This window comes from Bombyx mandarina, chromosome 07 (assembly GCF_030267445.1).
Source record: "Bombyx mandarina strain Sakado chromosome 07, ASM3026744v2".
In the NCBI taxonomy this organism is placed as follows: domain Eukaryota; kingdom Metazoa; phylum Arthropoda; class Insecta; order Lepidoptera; family Bombycidae; genus Bombyx; species Bombyx mandarina.
In genome coordinates, this window is record NC_143214.1 from 4,270,447 (window position 1) to 4,292,882 (window position 22,436).

Sequence of the window (22,436 nt, forward strand, 5' to 3'; positions counted from 1 at the left end):
GCTAAGGGCTATTCCAGTTACGCTACGACTAGTACGTGAGCTCACGGGGCTCATCCTGAGAGAGTTTGCTAATACTGGCAACTGCCTTAGACTGCCAAGTGCTTTACAGAATTTACCACCGGATCGGAATCGCGACCCGCTTAATGTAACGGACGTGACTCGTCGTAAATGACGAGTTTGACGAGGACGATGACCGGTGCGTGAAGAACCTAAAAGTACCGAGAGTAAATCCGAGGGATTCAATAAGACATGTTTCGGGCGATGGCAGCTTTGCGTTTCCTGTCCCTCGGTCGGATACGTAATTAGCGGCGACCACGATAATAGGGTCAACGTATCGCACCGCTTGTTAAAATACCGTTCTGACGTATCGGTGCTAAGTTTCAAATCAACATTCCTCACGTAACATGGTGCTCTGACGTCTATCCTTCGAAAGTGGGAACGGATGACCTGGGGGGGTGTTTATGCGCATGCGGGCCGTGTGAACGAACACAACACTTGCATAGACTGCAACTAATCAGACTAGTTTACTTGATGATGATCGATTCGATATTATTTTGTATAATTGTCACATTATTTTTTTATACAAAGCCTATATAAAACAATGAATATAAGTGGGGATGTAGCTCAGTGGTAGAGCGTTCGCTTTGCATGTGAAAGGTCCTGGGTTCGATCCCCAGCATCTCCAAGTTTTTTAGAGAAGCCAAATTGAATAGTTTGCATTTTTAGTGAAACCTAGGCCGGAACATCTCTTTCTACTTTATATCTATATTTCAAGCATCATCCAATTCTCTCTAGTTTGAGATTGATATCTAAATTTTTTTATAGCTTTTTAGGGAATAGTATTTTAAAATGGACACATAATAACTAATTACAAATAAAAATAAATGTTCAATGGCGATACTTGAAAAAATTTAGCATGATGACTGACTGGCAACCGCATGGCAGAAGACCTGGTTGCCTTGTACACACTTGGCGACGCACCGTGGAGACCGTCATGAGGACCAGGGCCCTGAAACTGCGATACTAGCGAAGTCTTGTAGCAGACGCCCCTAAACTTGTATGTTGTTAAAGTTAAGGCATTTAATTATTGTATAACTAAACACAGAAAATAAAAAAATAATAAATCATACAAGTTTTTATTTGTTATAGACAAATTGATTAAATTTTATCCATTTGTGGTACATATCTGATAATATACAAAATCAGTTATTAAAAATAAAATATAGGATAGGTAATATGTTACTGCCATCTACAGGAGTAATGAAAAACTAATCGAAGCGAAGCCATCTAGTGGCCGACGCCCGTAAACATTTTTGTTGAGTGCTTGAGTTACTTATCTACAACTAATTTATGTGTATTATCTATGATGAGGACTGCCGGCATGGCTTGGAGTAATGTCAAGGAGCAACCGCAAGACCGGGTCAAGTGGAGACAACTTGTGAGGGACCTATGTACCAGCGGGGTACCCTAGGACTTCAGCAACAACAATAACAGTTGAAAAAATGAAGATCCAATTTTATAATTCTCTGACGAGAAATAAAAGGTAATAGAAACATAATCGGGAAGTAATGTCAGAGAAATTTATAAATAAAGTATAAAATATATTTTATTAATTTAAAATGAATAAACTATTAAAATGTTATATTGTAATTTTTACTTTCGTCAGCTTATACGGGGATGTAGCTCAGTGGTAGAGCGTTCGCTTTGCATGTGAAAGGTCCTGGGTTCGATCCCCAGCATCTCCATTTTTATAATTCCAAAAGCTAAAGCCAATCAATTTAAAAATTTCATACGAAGATAATTTTGAAACTTCTCCGGGAATAATAATAATATTTTTATAAAATACCTACTCTTTCATCACGACTTACCGAGCAATCGCAACGTGAGCAGAGTTCATTCCTAAAAATAGAATCATTATGTTCACTATAATTCAGATTTCGACTGTAAGAGATGTCTATGGACTCCCATAACTACTAAACGCCAGCTGGGCTGCGAGCTCATTCATCCGACTACACAATAAAAAAGCATATATTTTTCTAAATGAGTCTTTAAAAAAGTTCTGGACATGCTAGGGATTAAATTTTACACGAAATTTCAAAAAATCAAGGGCATAATGTCTCATAATTCCTATACCGGACTTCCTTGCTAACTGAAACAAAAAAAAAAAACAAAAATGAAAGTTTAAAGGTGATAATTAGGTTCATTCAAATACGAATCTCACACGAAAGTAAAATCGAAAAGCACAAAATGAATATAAAAAGTTTGAATGTATGAAACGACGGAGACAGACGGACGGTCCGACGCAAGAAATCATTATTGCTACGGAATCCATACAAATAATTGGCCCGTAAACATGTCAGTGCGGCGTCTCTGTCATGTATATTATCTTAGGGTTGGCTCTATAAAGAACGTATATAACTTTTGAACGAATTACTTAAATATAACAATAATAATTAGCAGATTCATAGTCAAAACCTACAGCAAACCTATTAAGCCCTTTTCCAACCAAAACGTCTACAAGGAATAAGGATTTTAAAAACCCTCTTTGTCTTGAGAACTGTCGCCTTCACAATTTTGTAGCCACGTCCTTACGGATCCGTTAGATCCAATAACCCTTGCATAGATGCATTTAGCTCCAATACTAGAAGCAGGCTTAGGCACCCCGGTAACCGTACTCGTAAAACTCGCCAAAGAGTTCGACGTGCAACTTAACCTAAGCATCAGCCCGCTGAATTTCTAGCCGGATCATCCCAGTGGGATGCGATTCCGATCCGGTAGTAGATTCATTCCCGAAGCAGGTTCTCTTGAGTTGTTAGGTCTTCTTTGAAGGCGCTCGGGTACCAAATCCCGCCCCTCCTGGCTGAATCCTTGCTCGCCCACCTGTCCTGGTGAAACTGAAAAGGCCTACGGGCCACCAGTAATCTATCATTCATAAAACAAATGTTTCGTAACCGAAATCAAAGACCCGTGATCATCTCCATGATTCCACGATAACAAGAATATCATTATCAAAAAACTTAACTGTACAAATATATACTATTATTTTTGAGATTATTATCTAATGGAGGTTACTAGGGAAGTGGAGAACAGATAATTGTTGCAAATGATGTGACAATAAAAACCAGCAGCGTAACGACAAGTTCTTTTATTTGTGCGAGAATGCAGAAAAGTAGTTAGAAATGGCTGGCATGGCTTGTTTTATTAACACTATCCCCCCTTCGTTGGCTTTGGCTGGCGGCGGTGGCGGTGGCTATGGCGGAAGGGGGCGTGTTAATATGGCTTGGCGGCTTGGCTGGCGGCAGGGCATGACAGCTGACGTCACGTCCGTTACATTCGGCCATCCTGCAACAATTGCTCCCGCAATGGGGAACACACAAAAACATTTAGTTCTCAAATAAATCAATAAGGTCTTCAGTTTCGAGCTGCTCATCGGAACTACTAGCGCTATCGGACACATGGGCTATACTTTTATAGGGCTTTAATGAATCTGTTGATACCAGGCCAGTGAAGTTTTTATAACTTCGTAAACCTTTTAGATATACTTCTAATTCGATAACAATTGTTACCTACTACTTTAGTTACTACATACGGACCTGAGTACAAATCGTCTAATTTGGTATTAATCCTAGCGGCGCTACTAACCAGTTGGCGCCTGTCTCTATGATACAAAATGCCTTTTCTTATAAACATGAGCTTTTTTTTTATATTAATGTTGTGTGTACTCGCTTGTTTTATCCTAGCTGCAGCTATCTTACGCCGTGCGTCAACAGTTTCTGGTTCGAGACCAGGAATCGAAACATCACATATTGACCTACCAGAGCGCGCAAAGATTAAATCACAAGGCTTGTAGCCGCTGTTACTTTTAATTGTGTTGTTTGTGCCTCAATTAATGGAGTTCACTAAATTATTTGAAGCTTCACTAGGATCAGTTGCCCGCAACACAAAATTGTATGTTTAGTTTGTTCAACCTGGCCAATTAGCGCGCGGACAAGCAATACCGTTTAACGTATGCCTAAACTGTTTATCTTCTGATATATTTTTTTAAAGTACCTACTCGTAAAAGCTTTCCCGTAGTCTGTCACCACGTGATTCGGGTATCTGGACAAACCCTATTAATATATTTTTCAATGCACGAATGGTCCCGATTAAATTTACAGTACGCGTTAGTTCAGCTATCACAAATTTAGACAACGCATCTTTCATTACGATCATGTACTGGTTGGTGCCCTTTAGATGTCCTACAGAAGGGCATCATGTTATATATTTGTACCATGCGCATAGTATCAGATGGTTTAGAGATCGGATATAGACAGTCTTCTTTTTTTTAACATAGTTATCCTTCTCATGTGTACAATAAAGACATGCTGCCACGTATTTCCTAATAAAGCGTGTCATTTTAAGAAACCAATATTGGCTTTTAATCAGAGCTAAACGATGATTTAGATCCACGTGACAAATGTCGTCATAGTGCATTTGTACAATTTTCCATTTAGCCGAAGGGACTGCGAGTCTATTTCCCTTAAAAAATTTTCGAACTAGTTCATTCATAATTATCTTTAACATCAGCGCGACTTCGTCCGCGTGGAATATAGTTCACAAAGAATGCTTTATTTTAGTACAAATTGATTAGCATAAAAAAAACGTTATAGTGAGCCAACCTTAACATATGCTATCGCGGACATTTTTTTTTTAGATCTTTTAAAGGGGTACAATTCTGTCACATTATTTTAGCGAAACTTTAACAGTTTCTGCAGCGCACGCACCGGAAGCTCTCAAAAGGGAAAATAACCCGATTTTGAAACATTACTTACTGGTACTTCGCTTGTATTGGTCTTAGCTGACCCAGTGATGGTCTTAGCGGTGCTAGCGTTATATAGCCTATAACCTTTCTCAATAAATGGGTTATTTAACACTGAAAGAATTTTTCAAATCGGACCAGCAGTTCTTGAGATTAGCGCGTTCAAACAAACAACTCTTCAGCTTTATAATGTTAGTATAGATTGCTTTATAATCGAACTAAGCTTTTCGTCCTGACATTGCACAGTACAGAATCAATCAGTAACTAAGACGATTCACGTTCATCATGTCAACAGGATGCCTATTAAGCGCGTCTACAAATTTTCCATACGTTCACCAGGTCTATACTCAACACTAATGTCATAATCTTCTTTCAAAACTCACCATCGCGCAATGCATGGTATAATGTCGCGTTTGGTAAGCGTAGCACAAACCACAGTACAATCAGTTTCTACTATATCATGTTTACCTACTTCATAAACACGGAACCTACGTAGCGATTGTATGACCGCCAGGTTATGAGCTCTTAACTATGATACACATTCTTCCTTCCTAGTAACCCGGCTAAAATAGTATAACAGGCCGCAGTGAGTTGTCAGTTTGTTTTTGTAATAGTATACCAGAAATTCCTAAGTTACACGCATCGGTTTGTATTTCTGTAGGAAGCATAGGATTATACAGAGCTAGCACAGGTTTGAAACGTAAGCTGTTTTTCAGTTGTTCGAAATTCGCGTTTTGTTCACGGCCCACACCCATGATTTATTTTTTTTTTTTTTTAAACCAATAAACTGTCGCACACTATAAGCATTATTTGGCACAGGACACTGCGAAACGGCCGTCAATTTTTGTTGCACCCGGCTGTATACCGTCTGAAGATATTTCATGACCTAATAAGTGACTTGTTCCTCCAAGAATGAGCATTTACTCATATTTAATTTTAAGTCTCCACCATAAAATTTCCCAAGTACTTTCTCAATAATTATTGAACCCGATTTTATACCAACTGAGGGTAGATGTAAATCGTTTAAAATTGCTAGTATCTCGATTTGACCTACATTTATTTTTACCCATTTCTTTTCTACCCACAGACTCAATTATTTTATTTATTAAACGCATTTAACTACCCCACCTAGTGGAATAAGGTGGAGATAAAGAAGAAACGCATGAATACAGATGGCGCATTTGCTAAACCAAAAGGAATTCTAGTGTACTAGAAATAATGACCTTGCGGTGTAATGAAAGCAGTTGTGTGTCTGGCACAATGCTCAATTGATGGTAGCCCTGGGCTAAATCTAAACTCGTGCAGTACTGTTCGGTGGATACTTTTATATTTTACCATAGCGTTTAACGCACGATAATCAACGCATAGCCTACTGTCGCCGTTCTTTTTCTTAATAAGACCACTGGTGAAGCATGACTAGATTCAGATTATTTTATAATGCCGATGTCTAAAAGTGGCGATACACGGGCTGATCACTAGTAAGCTTAATTTGCATTTGAACTAAATTGGCAATACCTAAATCATGTGTATTCGTAGCAAAGCAATGCTTATACTGTATTTTTTTTAATCTGAATGACTCCTAATATTTAATGGCTCCTTTTAATTTTTTTTATTTCTACCCACAAATCTCGAAATATTTGTAATGGCATGGCTATGGCAAGTAGAAATGCAACACACCTGGCTGTTTGGCTGTGGCTCCTCGCAGCTGTTGGCCCTCAGCAGGACCTCGCCCGGCGGCCACAGGATGGTCTCCGAGCCCACGTTGATGACTTTGATGTAGCTGTCTTCGCCGCGCAGCAGCGTCGCAGGCAGGGAGAAGGAAGCTCGTAGCCGTGAATCTCGTGAAGCGCCGTGAAGCTCGTAGTGCCGCACAGTGGGTTACTCCACGTTGTTGCTCTTCTAGTTTCCGTCCACGTGAACCAGAATGATGGAAGGACAGGGCGGCGGGCGCTCTTCGTCCGACGACGTCGATATTTCTTTGGTTTGATTGTTCCAGGTTCTTCATCCTGTAGCTCAAGCATCGCCTTGTGGACCTCCTTCTGAAGCAAATTTTTCAACACCTTCCTCGCCAGTGGAATAGGAGCTTCATCTTCTTCAAACTTGTCAGAATACCGAGAGATCTGAGCGTGTATATGACGTTGTTTCATTTCTTAATGCCACTTCTGATTGTTGCAAATGATGTGACAATAAAAACCAGCAGCGTAACGACAAGTTCTTTTATTTGTGCGAGAATGCAGAAAAGTAGTTAGAAATGGCTGGCATGGCTTGTTTTATTAACACTATCCCCCCTTCGTTGGCTTTGGCTGGCGGCGGTGGCGGTGGCTATGGCGGAAGGGGGCGTGTTAATATGGCTTGGCGGCTTGGCTGGCGGCAGGGCATGACAGCTGACGTCACGTCCGTTACATAATCTTGTAATAAAAACACCCCTTCTTTATTATTCTGCTTCCACTTCTTGTCCTTACTCCAGTTATGTGGGGTAGCTCAGCATGTCGTCTTACCACGCTTCATAGGGATTTGATATGAGTTGAGGAGACATTACGACTACACAATAACAATTTAATTCCGTTATATTATATTTTAAGTTTATGATTGCCATATATCAGAAGATGGCACTTGAAAAAGTAGAAGAGTGTTGTAGGATCCAACCCATCTTCTTCGTTATGTCCACCTTATCCTACTGAGTGGAGTCGGCACAGCGAAATTTATCTATTCCATTCTCCTCTATCGCCGTCATCTCAACACTCACTCCTTTTTCTCTCATATCATCATTCACACATCATGGTAGGAACCAACCCTATTAGATCAAATTGAATTCACCTGACGTGCATTACGGGTTCAAGGAATATGAACTTTCTTTATGGTTTAGCAATGAATTTTTTCCCGTTCATGGTGATTTAATACCTTATTTTCTTTTCAGTTTTGGGTATGGCTACCTTATACTCTATGGAAATGATATATAGAAACGGGGACTATTATATGGAACTCGATATAGAGTTGCGGCGAAATGTTGAACAAAAGACAAATCCATTTTATTGCTTAGATGAGTGGACGAGCTCACGGCCCATCTAATGTTGAGTTATTACTCGAGCCCATAGACGTCAACAACGTAAATGCTGCCATCCATTTTGAGACATGAGTTCTAAGCTCTAAAATTTTACAGTACAACGGCTTCAAGCTGAAACACATAATGCATAATAGTTTTCTTATGTATGCTTTAAAACGTTTCGCGAAAATTAACGAATTACTGACTATCAATTTATAATAATCTCAATTTTAAAACTTTTCGTTAACAACCCTAACGATTCCCGAATCCGTCAATGTCGTATCAATAGGGGCGAGGCGATTTTTTTATCGAATCAACAGATGGCGTTGACCACGACGGAGGACGCTCATACCCAATACAAAGTACAATTATTTCATTGTTTTTTTTTCATAATAATTTGACATATTTTCATGCATTTGCGATTGTGAAATTTATTTTAATTTCCCTGACCCTCAAGGTCAAAGTTCAAGCAAGCTCCGCAGTACCTACTCATATTTAAATACTTACAATGATTTTATTAACCTGATTTTAAATTAAGTAGTTATTTTTTTTGGACGCAGTAGACTAAAACACTAAGTTTCTCGCCGGATCTTCTCAGCGGGTACGTTCCGATCTGGTGGTAGATTCTGCGAAGCACTGCTCTTACTAAGACCACTGTTAGCAACGTCACCAGGCTTACGTCACCAGGCTACTTAATCCTCTAGGTTACCAGCTTATGTAGGAAAAATTAATACCGTAGTTGGACGAGCATACAGCTCAACTGATGGTAAATATCCATCTATGGTATCCATCGATAGTCAGTCACCATCGCTCCAGGGCAACGCCTGTTGCACATGCTGCACATTATAATATCATTTTTTCTAAGCAAATGCCAGCTTGCACTTTATTTTGATCTGTTTTTTTTTTGTTTTTGTTTTATAAGTCCTAGCTAAGCTCCGAAACGAATTGACCGTCTCTCACTGCCACTAACTTCCTATCATACCTACGTTTGTACTTTAGTACTGAGTTAACACAATGTGTTTGCAAAACGTAGTTCTAAATAATAATTAATACTAAAGTACTCAAAATATGCACGCAAAGCAACACCAAAATAAAAACTCATCATTTATTTTCCTGATCCAAACACAAGTAGCGCGACACACGCCTTAACCACTCAACAAAAAGCTGAATGCATCAATGGTTCGAACTTTGTATCGATCGATCGTTAGTTCGGCATCCGATCGACAGGTGGCATTGTCCGATCGTAATTATAATGTAATTAAATGTACCCACTAATTAAACCGATCAGATAGTCCGATGCCCCTTATTGATGCACCAATTAATGCTATTTACCGGCACAAGCTTACCGATCATATTGTAATGAAGTTTTGATGTGTTTATGTACGAAGATAAGACAGTTGTATGGAAAGCATTTGAATTTAATACTCTGCAAGGGAGATGGTTTGTTTAATATACAATTAAACGGTAAAATTTTACATTTAAACGGACTTCACGGCCTACTTTCTTTTTTTTTTACTGCTTAGATGGATGGACGCACTCACAGCCCACCTGGTGTTAAGTGGTTACTGGACATAGCCCATAGACATCTACAACTTAAATGCACCACCCACCTTGAGATATAAGTTCTAAGGTCTCAGTATAGTTACAACGGCTACCCCACCCTTCGAACCGAAACGCATTACTGCTTCACGACAGAAATAGGCAGGGTGGTGGTACCTACCCGTGTGGACTCACAAGAGGTCCTACCACCAGTAAACAGGTATATACAGAAGAAGATGAAAAAAGCTTTCGACAAATTTCGGTTTCGTAAAACTATGTATGTATATCTATCTATGTTATTTTTCGTCTATCTATTACTATCATTTTATTTCATAATTCATGATTATCCTTACTCCGAACATTCTATTACTCATACCATAACAGCTACTTTGATAGATCGTTAAAAGCAACGAACTCGCCAAATAGAAAATCACTGACGTACCAATTTTTTACGTCACAGAACAATCCAAAGACGCGCACACCGTACCGAAGCCGGCAACGCTATAAAGAGACAAACCAATAAATCAAAACACAAACCGACACTACATTATTGATGTTATCTCTGAAATCTCTCCGATAAGACATGTATTAATTCAAACAATGCTTTTTCTAGGTTAATTCTTATTCATTAATTCTTTAAATAAAGTGGGAAACGATCCTTCGGGTGGGCTCTGACATAAACAGTTCCAACGCAAAAACTAGAACGCCGACATTTCACGTGATCACGTAAAAACGGATCGATAATGCGATCTGAAAACATATAGATCTGTTTCCGAGATTCGGATAGCTTCGGATGGAAGTTGTGGCATTATAGATCTACATTCTAGATGCATAAATATTCTACATTTAAAAAAAAACTTCATCGTAATACATCCTCTTTGGTGAGGATGGCTTTTAATTAATCATAATATAATTTTACACATTTTTGTCGAATCAATCTGAAATACTTCAACGTAATTTAAAAGTTGTGATTCTGAAAATAATAAAATTAATTTTAAAGTTTACATTTTAATTTTAATCACTCAAATGTCTTCATTTTCTTTTTTTTCACTATGGCAATCTCGGGGTGTTATTGTGTATTAAACGTGAGTTTGTTAAGTGATGTGTATTAAATATAAAAAATATTGTGTTTGAAAAATATAAAAAAATTGGAATGAAATTGAAATGAGATACAATAAAACGATATGATGCGTAATGAGATGAATTGAAATTAACAGTGGAAGCTTGAGGAGAATTAAAAAACACGAGGTGCTAAGTCCAGTGACTTTATTTCGTTGTCCCACACATTATATACACTGTGACGAATGCTAATTGTCGAACAAGCCACTATTATTACACGCTTAAGCCTGACGAAATACTAAATTAATAAAATAGACCTATTCAAACAATAGCGCTCCTCGCCTTCCCGCCAAAAATTTTGTGTCAAATTCATTTTGACGTATGGGTTTTAGTTACTATATTTTGTATGTCGTTGTAAGTTAATGTCGAGTATATACGCTATGAATTTATTTATTTATTATTAAATACCTTATTAATTTTAAGTTAAGAGATAAATAAAATCACTTTTTCTGAACAGTGGCTTACTTGGTTATTACATAGTAGCGGTACTTACTGCCTTACTTTGTAATGACTCGATACTTTGCAACCATAGAGAGGGAAAAAGAATACACTTTAATGCACATCAAAACACAATTAACATTTTTTTTAAAACTGTCTACTCTCATATATACTTATACAACAGGCGGTCTTATCGCTAAAAGCGATCTCTTCAACAACAGTTTTATTTACAGAAATTCTACAAAGATAAAGATATAACCTTACTAATGCATGATAAGCTAACTTCAGCCGGCACATCATCTTAGTAATATAACTTAAGCCGGAAGAAAACTTACAATACGTATTTGATTTTTAAAGTGCTTAAATCAAGTACACACATTACAAAGGCGGTCCCATTTAAACTCATCGAGTCACAATGGCCGTTCAAACAATTCGATTCGCGACCAAACAAAACATCGAACGGCTTTTGTCAAAGCGAACAAGCGCGCAGCCTAAAAAAAACATTAACGTAATTATTTGACTCATACAGTAATCTCGTGTCATTGTTCTTGAGAAATACCAATTATATACAATTACTATGTGACGTTCTGTCTTTACATTCCGGCAGATCGATACCGGATCGGATGCCGGACGGGCCGGATCGCTTTGCTTTTGTGTGAGTAAAAAGTTTAACAATGAAACGAAAAGTTTGGGCCCAGAACCGAAATCGCAGGAATCCGACGTTTTGCTTGACGCTTGGTGTCAAATATTTCGTGAATTACAATTTTTCTAATGCCCGCTTAGAATGAAGTCTGACGTCCATTTTGGAAAGAATTGTCATTCCAAATTTGAATCTATAAAGTCTACTAATACTGTTCAATATATTAATAACATTACTGTAGATTTTGGCTTAGATTAGCGTCACAGCTGATTAATCATTAACTATTTTACTATTATCTATCAGCCACAATAAATAAATAAATCACTTACCCTAAATCCCACGTTCACTAGTAGAATTATTTAATTTCCAACGTTTCAAATATTTAGGTTTCAATTAACTATACTTTAGTTAATTTATTCGTCGAATTTTGAATAGTGTAGAAACCGTCTGTTTATTGTATAAATTATGCCATTTACATTTCTATGCACACTTCTTCTTCATCGTTCCCTCACTGCTGAGGATCGTGACCACATGTGACTTACCTCCACAGTGTTCGATCATGGGTGGCATGGACCACATAGTACAGGCTACCACCAAGTCCTTCCCTTACTAGATCTGGCCATCTGGCTGGTGTTCTGCCCACGGCGCGCTTGCCCTCTATGCGACCTAAAACTATGTTTTTTTTTTTTTTTTTATTGCTTAGATGGGTGGACGAGCTCACAGCCCACCTGGTGTTAAGTGGTAACTGGAGCCCATAGACATCCACAACGTAAATGCGCCACCCACCTTGAGATACAAGTTCTAAGGTCTCATTTATAGTAACGACGGCTGCCCCACCCTTCAAACCGAAACGCATTACTACTTCACGGCAGAAATAGGCAGGGTGGTGGTACCCACCCGCGCGGACTCACAAGAGGTCCTATCACCAGTAATGACGCAAATTATAATTTTGCGGGTTTGATTTTTATTACACGATGTTATTCCGTCACCGTGGAAGTCAATCGTGAACATTTGTTGAGTACGTATTTCATTTGAAAAATTGGTACCCGCCTGCGGGATTCGAACACCGGTGCATCGCTTCAACATGAATGCACCGGACGTCTTATCCGTTAGGCCACGACGACCACAAAAGTCAAGCTTCTCTAATTCATGTCTGGGAGACCGCATGATGTGTCTATGCACACAGATATAGCAATGTCCTGGTTTTCGACAGTTGGTTTGACTTACTATTTCATCTTCATGATAAGGTGATTATTTTGTTGAAAGGCAAGGCACAAAGCATTCCTATTTCGCAGCATAAATAAGCAGGATGGTGGTACCTACCCGTGCGGACTCACAAGACGTCCTACCACCAGTAATTACAAAAGTTATAATTTAGCGGGTTTTATATTTATTGAACGATGCTATTCCTTCATCATTAGTTAACGAACGTATTTCATTTAAAAAAAATGGTGCCAGCCAGCAGGATTCGAACACCGGCGCTGTCGCTCAACACGAATAAATCGGGTGCTTATCCTTTAGGCCACGACGACTTCAAAAATTTGCTGATTTGGACTGCTTATTTCGATAGTTCGATGGTTAACTATGTAACTATACTTGAGATGAGACCTTAGAACTTATATCTCAAGGTGGGTGGCGCATTTACGTTGTGGATGTCTATGGGCTCCAGTAACCACTTAACACCAGGTGGGCTGCGAGCCCGTCCACCCATCACAGCAATAAAAAAAAAGTTAAAAAATTCAATTAGATTTTTTTTTATTGCCCTTGTAGGCAGACGAGCATACGGCCCACCTGATGGTGAGTGGTTACCGTCGCCCATGGACTTCAGCAATGCCAGGGGCAGAGCCAAGACGCTGCCTACCGCTAAATTGTAAGATAAGAACTCGCGCGATCTCATAACACTCATCATCACAAGTTAAAATGATAACGATAATGGTGTATGCTCAGTTAAGTAGAAAATTATTGTTTAGATATTATTTTTGGAGTTTTAGTGTGAGTGTAGTAGAGTGAGGCCCTTAATAACTCCAAGCACCTCCATTTAAACGTGAATCAGCGGAATTATTGGGATAGCCCACCCTGTGTCCGACTACGATCCTGACTACATTCTGCATAACCACGACCGTTTAATTAGTCAAAAGTACATACTTCAAGAAGCTGTTTTCGATAAGATAACATAACCGTGTAAAAACTGAATATGAATTATGAATATGTTGAAGACGCGTCGATAACTAAAGAGAGAGAGAGAGAGAGAGAGATTCGAATTTTAAATGTGATTTAATCATATGTACATTAAGCGAACATATTTTTAACATTATATCCAAGGTGTATAACTTGCATTTTTATTATAGGGTTGTCGAGAACGTAAAATTCATTTTAGTCTGTTTTGAATTGAAATTATACTAATAGGTGAACTAGCTCAAAGCGCGCCTGGCCTTAAATGGTTACCGCGTAACAATATCACTACGCGAATGCCGCCATCTTTTTTTACTTTTTTTTATTGCCTAAATGTATGGACGAGCTCACAGCCCACCCGGTGCTAAATGGTTACTGGAGCCCATAGACATCTACAACGTAAATGCGCCACACACCTTGAGATATAAGTTCTAAGGTCTCAGTATAGTTACAACGGCTGTCCCACCCTTCAAACCGAAACGCATCACTGCTTCACGGCAGAAATAGGCGGAGTACCTACCCGTGCGGACTCACAAGAGATCATACCACCAGTAAATAGCTATAACGACTTTCCCACTTTACTGCATCACAACAAAAAGCAGCAGGTTAGTGGTACTTGAGTCCAAGCTAAAGACTCTCAACCTACCACCAGTATCAACATGTAAAATATCTGCTGAAATTGTCGATTTATAAACACAAGGTTTCGGATCACACTCGATTTTAAATAAAAAAGGTTAGTTTTATACGAATTCGCATGTAGTTTATTTTTAACTGATTCTTGGCTTCGATTTAGGATTTTTAGAGATAAAAATCAAAGTTTCTTAACTTCAGAATGGTGGAAATAATTACCGGTTTCAATAGACATCAACAATGTTAATGGCGCCATCCAACTTGAGATATAAAAGGCTTTTGCTTAAAGATTTTTTGCGGGAATACTCTCTCCCGTACCACGACTTGTAGAAAATTGACTCTGCGTCTGAAAATTCGTAATGGCCTCATGTTATTCTATAAAATAGCTCCTTTTCTTTGACTGGCTGTATTGATTATTTGCTTTTTATGAGACAGTGAAAATAAAAATCAATATTTAATGTTGTTAATTGAAATTGAGAACATGACAACCCTATAGGTAACTCGTGCGTTTTTACAAAAGATCCGCGGATTCATCGAATATATTGTCTTAGTATGGACAAAATAAGTGAGTAGAAAACTACATACAAGAACTGGTCACTCTACTGATCATTCAGCTCTTTGATCTGAATCATACAAATCAATTTTCTACTTTAATTCGATACTCATAAGAATAATTTCAGCTTGATAGATTTTCGCGATGGCAATCAATATTTTTCAAACGAAATAGACCTCTGTGCTACCAAACACAAGTGTTACATTGCTTTGTGCGGCATTATTAGAATTGTTGATGTAAAAAGTAAGTGATGATGAAAAAGGGAGCCAGAAGCGTTATTAAGCGAAGTTGACAAAGATGCCAATTCTGGGCTTTTGTTCTTAATACCCGAGCTTGCTGAGTTACTCTATCGATTTGCAATATTTGAACTTTGTATATTTATTTATATTATTACACCTATAAAAAATACAGTTTTATAGTAGCTAGAAGGTAGATAACTCAAGTACCACAGGCATTTATGATTTGACGTATATAATTATTAATCTAAAATCATTTTTATAAGAAATGTTTTTTGCGTAAATTCACGTTGTTTTTAGGTTTTAAGGCAAATTTCTAACAGAGCTACCACCGCCCTGCCTATTTGTGCCGAGAAGCAGTAATGCGTTTCGGTTGGAAGGGCGGGGCAGCCGTTGTACTATACTGAGACCTTAGAACTCTTATATCAAGGTGGATGATGGCATTTACGTTGTAGATGTCTTTTTTTTTTTTCCTACCTAAGCTGATAGCCTTGAGAGGCTATATCAGCGTAACCCTAACTTTTGTAGGTGAGCTGACGGGGCTCAAACCTGATGACGTTGCTAACACGAACCCTAGCAAGAGCCGTGCTTCGCAGAATCTACCACCGGATCGGAAACGCGACCTACTGAGAAGATCCGGCGAGAAACTCAGTGGGCTAGTAGATGTCTATGGACTCCGGTAACCACTTAACACTAGGTGGGTCGTGAGCTCATCCCCCACCCAAGCAATAAACTAAGTACACAACTTGATTCAAATCGTTACAGACGTTTCCAATACATAATTATTTATCTACTAGTGTTCGCCGTGTAGTATCTAGCGTACCTATTCACAAATGTATCAAGATTCAGATTTATTTTATGTATTAGATTTATGTCAATAAGAGTTAAGACAAAAGGAGGTGTTATTGACTTTTTTTTAATAAAAGCTATGCTTTTACGTATTTTTTTATGATAGGTCGTGAATAGCTACTAAGCAAAAGAAGAAAGAGAAAATGGCACCTTACAAAAAATATTTTGTCTTTGCCTATTTATGTACAAACATAAATTTCTGGTTTAAGGGAATTAGGCAGATTTTTGTTTATAAAGTTCTAAGTCGCTGTTTAGTTTATTCATACTAGTCCGGAAGAAAGCTGTTGAGAACAATATATTTATTTGTTTGGTGGTCCCTTTGTTTACGTACTAACTGACCTTGAACGACAAATTTTAATCAAACACTTTTTCTCGTATATGTATTCCAACCTTCAATGTAGTATGCATAATAACAACGTAAAAACCAACTCACATCTATAGATAAGAAGATAATTCACGAACAAACATTAGTAGAGCTATACAAGTCTAAGATTAGACTAAAATAAAAACACTACAATTTTTATTACAATTCGATTTTAAGTGAATCCGATTTTAATTGAACTATATAATATATACATTCATATTATATACATATCTATATATTAATACGTGAAGCAAAAACTTTGTATCCCTTTTTACAAAAATTGCGCGGACGGAGGAGTACGAAATTTTCCACACTTATAGAGAATATAGAGAAGAAGTGCACAATGCTATTATTTTTAAAAACAATGCATAAAAGATACATTAAATCAATAAAGAAAACATTACACACACTACATACCATGTATTTGACGCACACGCGCATGCATACTATTTATTGTCAAACTTTTTGTCTTGACGTCTATTGTCAAATTGAGAATAGATTAAATATTGTTTACCCCACACAACGTGGTCTCGCCTTGTCGCGGCGGTGGGGCTTAAGTGTGCACCCCGATACCGTGGAGCAGCGTTGTCTGCACAGGGGTGCCGCGAACTAAGAAGACTGCACACGGTGTTCCCTTTTCCCACCTTTGCTGGACAAAGGGTGCGTGAAGCGGGAGAGGGCTCCCTTCTGGAGACCTCTTGGACGCTAGGCCATGTCCCCGGCAGCTCTTTGGCTGCTAAAGGGGAAGGCCCTCCAGAGGAGGGTACCGGTACGCCGGCGTGGCCACGTCGTGGTCAGACGTGTGGGTCTGTCAGTAATGGTAGACCCCACGTGGATGAGAAGTGAACCGGAGGGCACTCCCTTCCGGTCGCTGGTTGCCATGTCCCCGGCTGCCTCTTGGCGGCTACAGGGGAAGGCCCTCCAGAGGGGGGTACCGGTTTACCGGCGTGGCTTCGTAGAAGCATACCGTAATCCCTACCGAGTAGGGGACGGGGGCCGCTGCCTAGCAGGGGCCGCGAGGATGTGTACCTCTATAAAAAATGCCCTAATCTTAAGCCTGTGACGTGCCCGGTGATGAGATGAGTGGCTGGAGGGAGTCCAGTCGTAAGGGCCGTCCCAGGGGACCGACCCCTGGTTAAATAACAAAGGACCAAAAAATGACGGCACACTTTAAAACAAAATTACCCCAGGAGGGTACCACCCTAGGTGGAGAATCCCTCCGTGCTTCCACCTCGGTGGAAGCATGCTGCCCCGCGTATTCTGGGGGGGGCAAAGCATGCCACGGTGAAGGGGGCTGTGCGACGGGCAGCGGAAAACCCGTCGAACCGAGGTGTGACAGCGCTGGCTCGACGCGCTCTGCGCTCGTCAGCGAAGGCGAGGCGGCTGGTCCGAAAGGGACAACCGCCAAGAAGATTAGGCGGAAGAGGAAGTCTTGGCGAGCTTCCTCTCGTGAGGGGGTAGGGGAGCCAGCGTCATCCTCTGGCGCAGATGCCCCGCCGGAAAAGGTGTTGGTAATCTCCGATGCAGCCTCTGCTGCGGAGGAGATGCCGCCCCCTAGAGGGAGACCCGCCCGGAAAAGGGGCGCGCCGTCACCGGCGCCATCATCAGTGTCAATGTCTGTCGCCTCGTTGGATGGGCAGACGACAGAGGAGGAAGAGAGCGGCCTTCAGGATCCTGCCATGGTCATAGACAGGGCCATGAAGACCGTGAAATCATACGCGGCCAATGGCACCAAGACCAAAGCCGCTGGCCGTAAACTGCGAGAAGTGGTCTCGCAGGTCTCGAAAGTTCTGCCATCAGTTGCTTCTGCCAATGACCAGGTGGTACAGCTGATGGCGGAGAATTCGAGACTTCGAGCACAGCTCCAAGCTCGGCAACGGCCCGATGATGGAGCAGCGACGTCCTGGGTCGCTGGAGCCCCTCGGAGCTCCCGTCTCCCGGCGCTGACTGGTGATCAGTGGCCTGTGCTGCCACCACCGCGTGCGGCACAGGAGCGTCCGCGTCTCCCGTCGCCGCGCTCTAGAGAGACGACCGCCGCCGAGCGGCAGCAAGCACTCGCGGGGCCACGGATGCTGGCTCCGCCAGAACCGAAGACCTTCAGCCTGGACGAGGTCATCAACCGCACCGTCCAGGCTGTAGTAGAAAAGCTGGGCGGCAGGCTAGCGGCTCTCGAGGCGAGAGTGACTGCTTCGGCCGACGTTAGACAACCGGCGGTGTCGGGTGCTTTGGCCACCCGTTCCGCTCCCGTACGGGCTCCGGCCACCAGGTCGGGCCCGGGACGAGATCGAACCAAACAAGGGGGCGGTGCTAACGCGAAGCCTCCATCACAAGCACCCCAGTCCCGTCCGCTGCCTCCGCCCCCGTCAAACATGGACGAGGGGTGGAACGTGGTGGCCCGGCGGGGTGCCAAAAAGGCCTCACTGGGAGCTCCCCAAATGGGTAGAGCGCTAGTGGCCATGGCGGCTCAGGCTGCACCCCAACAGGGTCGAGCACCTGTAGCCGTCAAGAAAAAGAATAAAACTAAAAAAGGGAAGAAGTCGTCGCGGGCGCCGCGATCAGCGGCCGTGGTTATAACTTTACTGCCTGCCGCTGAGGCCAAGGGCATGACGTATAATGATGTGATGGCCCGGGCGCGTGAAGCAATCAACCTGGACGAGATTGGGGCGGAGGAAGGCCTCCGCAGCAGGCAGACGGCCAATGGGGCCAAGCTGTTAGAATGTCCCGGTGCCGATAGTCCCGGCATCGCGGAGCGTCTGGCGGCGAAGCTCCGTCTGGTCTTGCCTGAAGAGGAGGTACGGGTGCACAGGCCGGTAAAAATGGCGGAATTAAGAGTGACCGGCCTGGACGACTGCACCACCAGGGATGAGGTGAGAGCAGCCGTCGCTACCCAGGGCAACTGTGCACCGGAGAATGTGACCGTGGGTGAGCTGCGCCGTGGTTATACCGGGGCCAGCTCAGTGTGGGTGCGTTGCCCGTTGGAGACGGCTGCCTCCCTGGCTGCTCCTCCGCCCGGGGGACCGTCGGGGAATCCAGGCAGGCTGCGCGTGGGCTGGATGGCGGCCCACGTTCGCCTGCTTGAACCACGCGCCTGGAGATGCCTCCGGTGCTTTAGCACCGGACACGGTCTCGCCAGGTGCACTAGCTCGGTTGACCGCAGCGGTCTGTGTTTCCGCTGCGGCCAGCCGGGCCATAAAGCGGCGTCCTGCGCGGCCGCCCCGCACTGCGCTTTGTGCGCTGCGGCCGGGCGCGGGGCTAACCACCGAGCGGGAGGAAAGGCGTGCCTCCCGTCCGGTGATAACACCGAACGCAACCGGCACCGGAAGTCAAAGCGCCGGCAGAAGAGAAAGTTGGCCAGAGGAGCACTGGCCAACGCTGTAATCCCCGCTGCGGCGCCGGTGCCGGAGGGTGGGGGCAGCGGTGAAGGGGAGGGAGCGATGGATGTGGTCCAACAGTAATGGACCGCACCTATCGCTTCCTCCAAGGAAACCTGAACCACTCCGCCAGAGCTCAGGACATGCTGTCTCAGAGTATGGCGGAGTGGTCTATAGATGTGGCTGTGGTCGCCGAGCCATATTTCGTTCCCCCGGCAAATGATTGCTGGTTCGGGGACGATGGCGGCCTGGCGGCCATAGCCATAAGAAGAGACGCGGCGATCCCCCCCCTGGCGATGGTGACCAGGGGCCAAGGGTTCGTCGCGGTGCAGTTGGAAGGGACCGTCGTGATCGGGGCGTACTTCTCTCCGAACAGGCCTACTGTCGAGTTCGGGCATTTCCTGGGCGGGATCGGGGCGATTGCTCGCCGCCTCGCTCCCCGTCCAGTGATTCTCGCGGGGGATCTCAACGCGAAGTCTGTCGCATGGGACTCCCCCCGCTCGGACGCTCGTGGTAGGCTACTGGAGAGGTGGGCGAACGCGGCCGGCCTCTGTTTGTTGAATAGAGGTTCGGTTGCGACGTGCGTGCGGTGGCAGGGCGAGTCTATTGTGGACGTTACGTTCGCGAGCCCAGCCATCGCACGCCGTATCTGCGACTGGAAGGTTTTGGAGGGGGCGGAGACGCTGTCAGATCACCGATATATTCGGTTTGATCTCTCCGCCCGCTCCACAGTCGCGGACGTCCACGGGGACCACCCCCGTAGTGCGTCTCGGTCATTCCCCAAGTGGGCACTGAAGCGCCTGAATAAGGAGCTCCTGATGGAAGCCTCTATAGTGGCGGCGTGGGCGCCCATGCGTCCACACCCGGTCGAGGTCGAGGGCGAGGCGGGGTGGTTCCGGGACACGATGCGTCGCATTTGTGATGCGTCGATGCCCCGGATCGGCCCTCGACTTCCTAATCGCCAGGCGTACTGGTGGTCGCCCGAAATTGCGCAACTCCGCGTGGAGTGCGTTCGGGCGAGGCGCGAGTGCGCCAGACATCGCCGCCGCCGCCTGCCGCGGCGCAACGATCCGGTTGCGTTCGCGGCAGCAGAGGCCCGGCTGCACGGTGCATTTCGCGTCGCGCAGAGGGCATTGCAGCTGGCCATCAGAAGAGCCAAGAACCAACACATGGAGGGTCTCTTGGAGACGCTGGATGAGGATCCGTGGGGGCGGCCCTATCATATGGTGCGCAATAAAATGCGCCCATGGGCCCCCCCGATCACGGAGCGTCTCCAGCCTCAGCAGCTGCGGGACATCGTCTCGGCGCTGTTCCCGCAGGAGCGGGAGGGATTTGTCGCTCCCGCTATGGACGCGCCGCCGGACTACGACGGCGAAGCCCCTGCTGAGGTGCCCCATATAACGGGGGCGGAGCTCCGTGTGGCCGTTCGCAAAATGTGCGCGAAGGACACTGCACCCGGCCCGGATGGCGTCCATGGCCGGGTTTGGGCCTTGGCTCTTGGTGCCCTAGGGGACCGACTCTTGAGACTTTACAACTCCTGCCTCGAGTCGGGACGGTTTCCTTCATCGTGGAGGACGGGCAGACTCGTGCTGTTGAGAAAGGAGGGGCGCCCGGCGGATACTGCCGCCGGGTACCGTCCCATCGTGTTGCTGGATGAGGTGGGCAAGCTGCTGGAACGCATTCTGGCAGCCCGCATCATCCAGCATCTAGTCGGGGTGGGACCCGATCTGTCGGCGGAGCAGTATGGCTTCCGAGAGGGCCGCTCAACGGTAGACGCGATCCTTCGCGTGCGGGCCCTCTCGGAGGAGGCCGTCTCCAGGGGTGGGGTGGCTTTGGCGGTGTCGCTCGATATCGCCAATGCGTTTAACACCCTGCCCTGGTCCGTGATAGGGGGGGCGCTGGAACGACATAGAGTGCCCCCCTACCTTCGCCGGCTGGTGGGTTCCTACTTAGAGGACAGATCGGTCACGTGTACCGGACACGGTGGGATCCTGCACCGGTTCCCGGTCGTGCGCGGTGTTCCACAGGGGTCGGTGCTCGGCCCCCTTTTGTGGAATATCGGGTATGACTGGGTGCTGAGAGGTGCCCTCCTCCCGGGCCTGAGCGTAATCTGTTACGCAGACGACACGTTGGTCGTGGCCCGGGGGGGGAGTTTTGCTGAGTCTGCCCGTCTTCCTACGGCTGGGGTGGCGCATGTCGTCGGCAAAATTAGGAGATTGGGCCTCGACGTGGCACTCAGTAAATCCGAGGCCATGTGGTTCCACAGGCCCCGGAGAGTGCCACCTGTCGATGCCCATATCGTGGTTGGAGGCGTCCGTATCGGGGTCGGGGTGCAGTTGAAGTACCTCGGCCTCATTCTGGACAGTCGTTGGACCTTCCGTGCTCACTTTCAGAACCTGGTCCCTCGTTTGTTGGGGGTGGCCGGCGCGTTAAGCCGGCTTCTGCCCAACGTCGGGGGGCCTGACCAGGTGACGCGCCGTCTTTATACGGGGGTGGTGCGATCAATGGCCCTATACGGGGCGCCCGTGTGGGGCCAGTCCCTGGCCGTGGGGGTGGCGAAGCTGCTGCAACGGCCGCAACGCACCATCGCGGTTATCGCACCATCTCCTTTGAGGCGGCGTGTGTACTGGCTGGGACGCCGCCCTGGGTTCTGGAAGCAGAGGCGCTCGCCGCTGACTATAAGT

The 22,436-nt window shown here is 44.4% G+C and overlaps 2 non-coding genes and 1 pseudogene across 3 annotated transcripts; 2 read left to right on the plus strand and 1 right to left on the minus strand.

Annotated features, from left to right (window-relative positions):
• Positions 1–613: 613 nt before the first annotated feature.
• TRNAA-UGC (transfer RNA alanine (anticodon UGC)) lies at positions 614–685 on the plus strand. The gene has a single exon. It is a non-coding gene; the product is annotated as a tRNA-Ala (tRNA).
• A 988-nt stretch (positions 686–1,673) lies between these two features.
• On the plus strand, positions 1,674–1,745 carry TRNAA-UGC (transfer RNA alanine (anticodon UGC)). The gene has a single exon. It is a non-coding gene; the product is annotated as a tRNA-Ala (tRNA).
• Positions 1,746–3,133: 1,388 nt separating this feature from the next.
• On the minus strand, positions 3,134–9,194 carry LOC114250820 (uncharacterized; annotated as a pseudogene). The gene is made up of 2 exons (XR_016323358.1): positions 9,174–9,194; positions 3,134–7,062 (listed from the first exon to the last, which is right to left on the minus strand). The product of XR_016323358.1 is annotated as an uncharacterized LOC114250820 (transcript).
• Between the last annotated feature and the right edge of the window lie 13,242 nt (positions 9,195–22,436).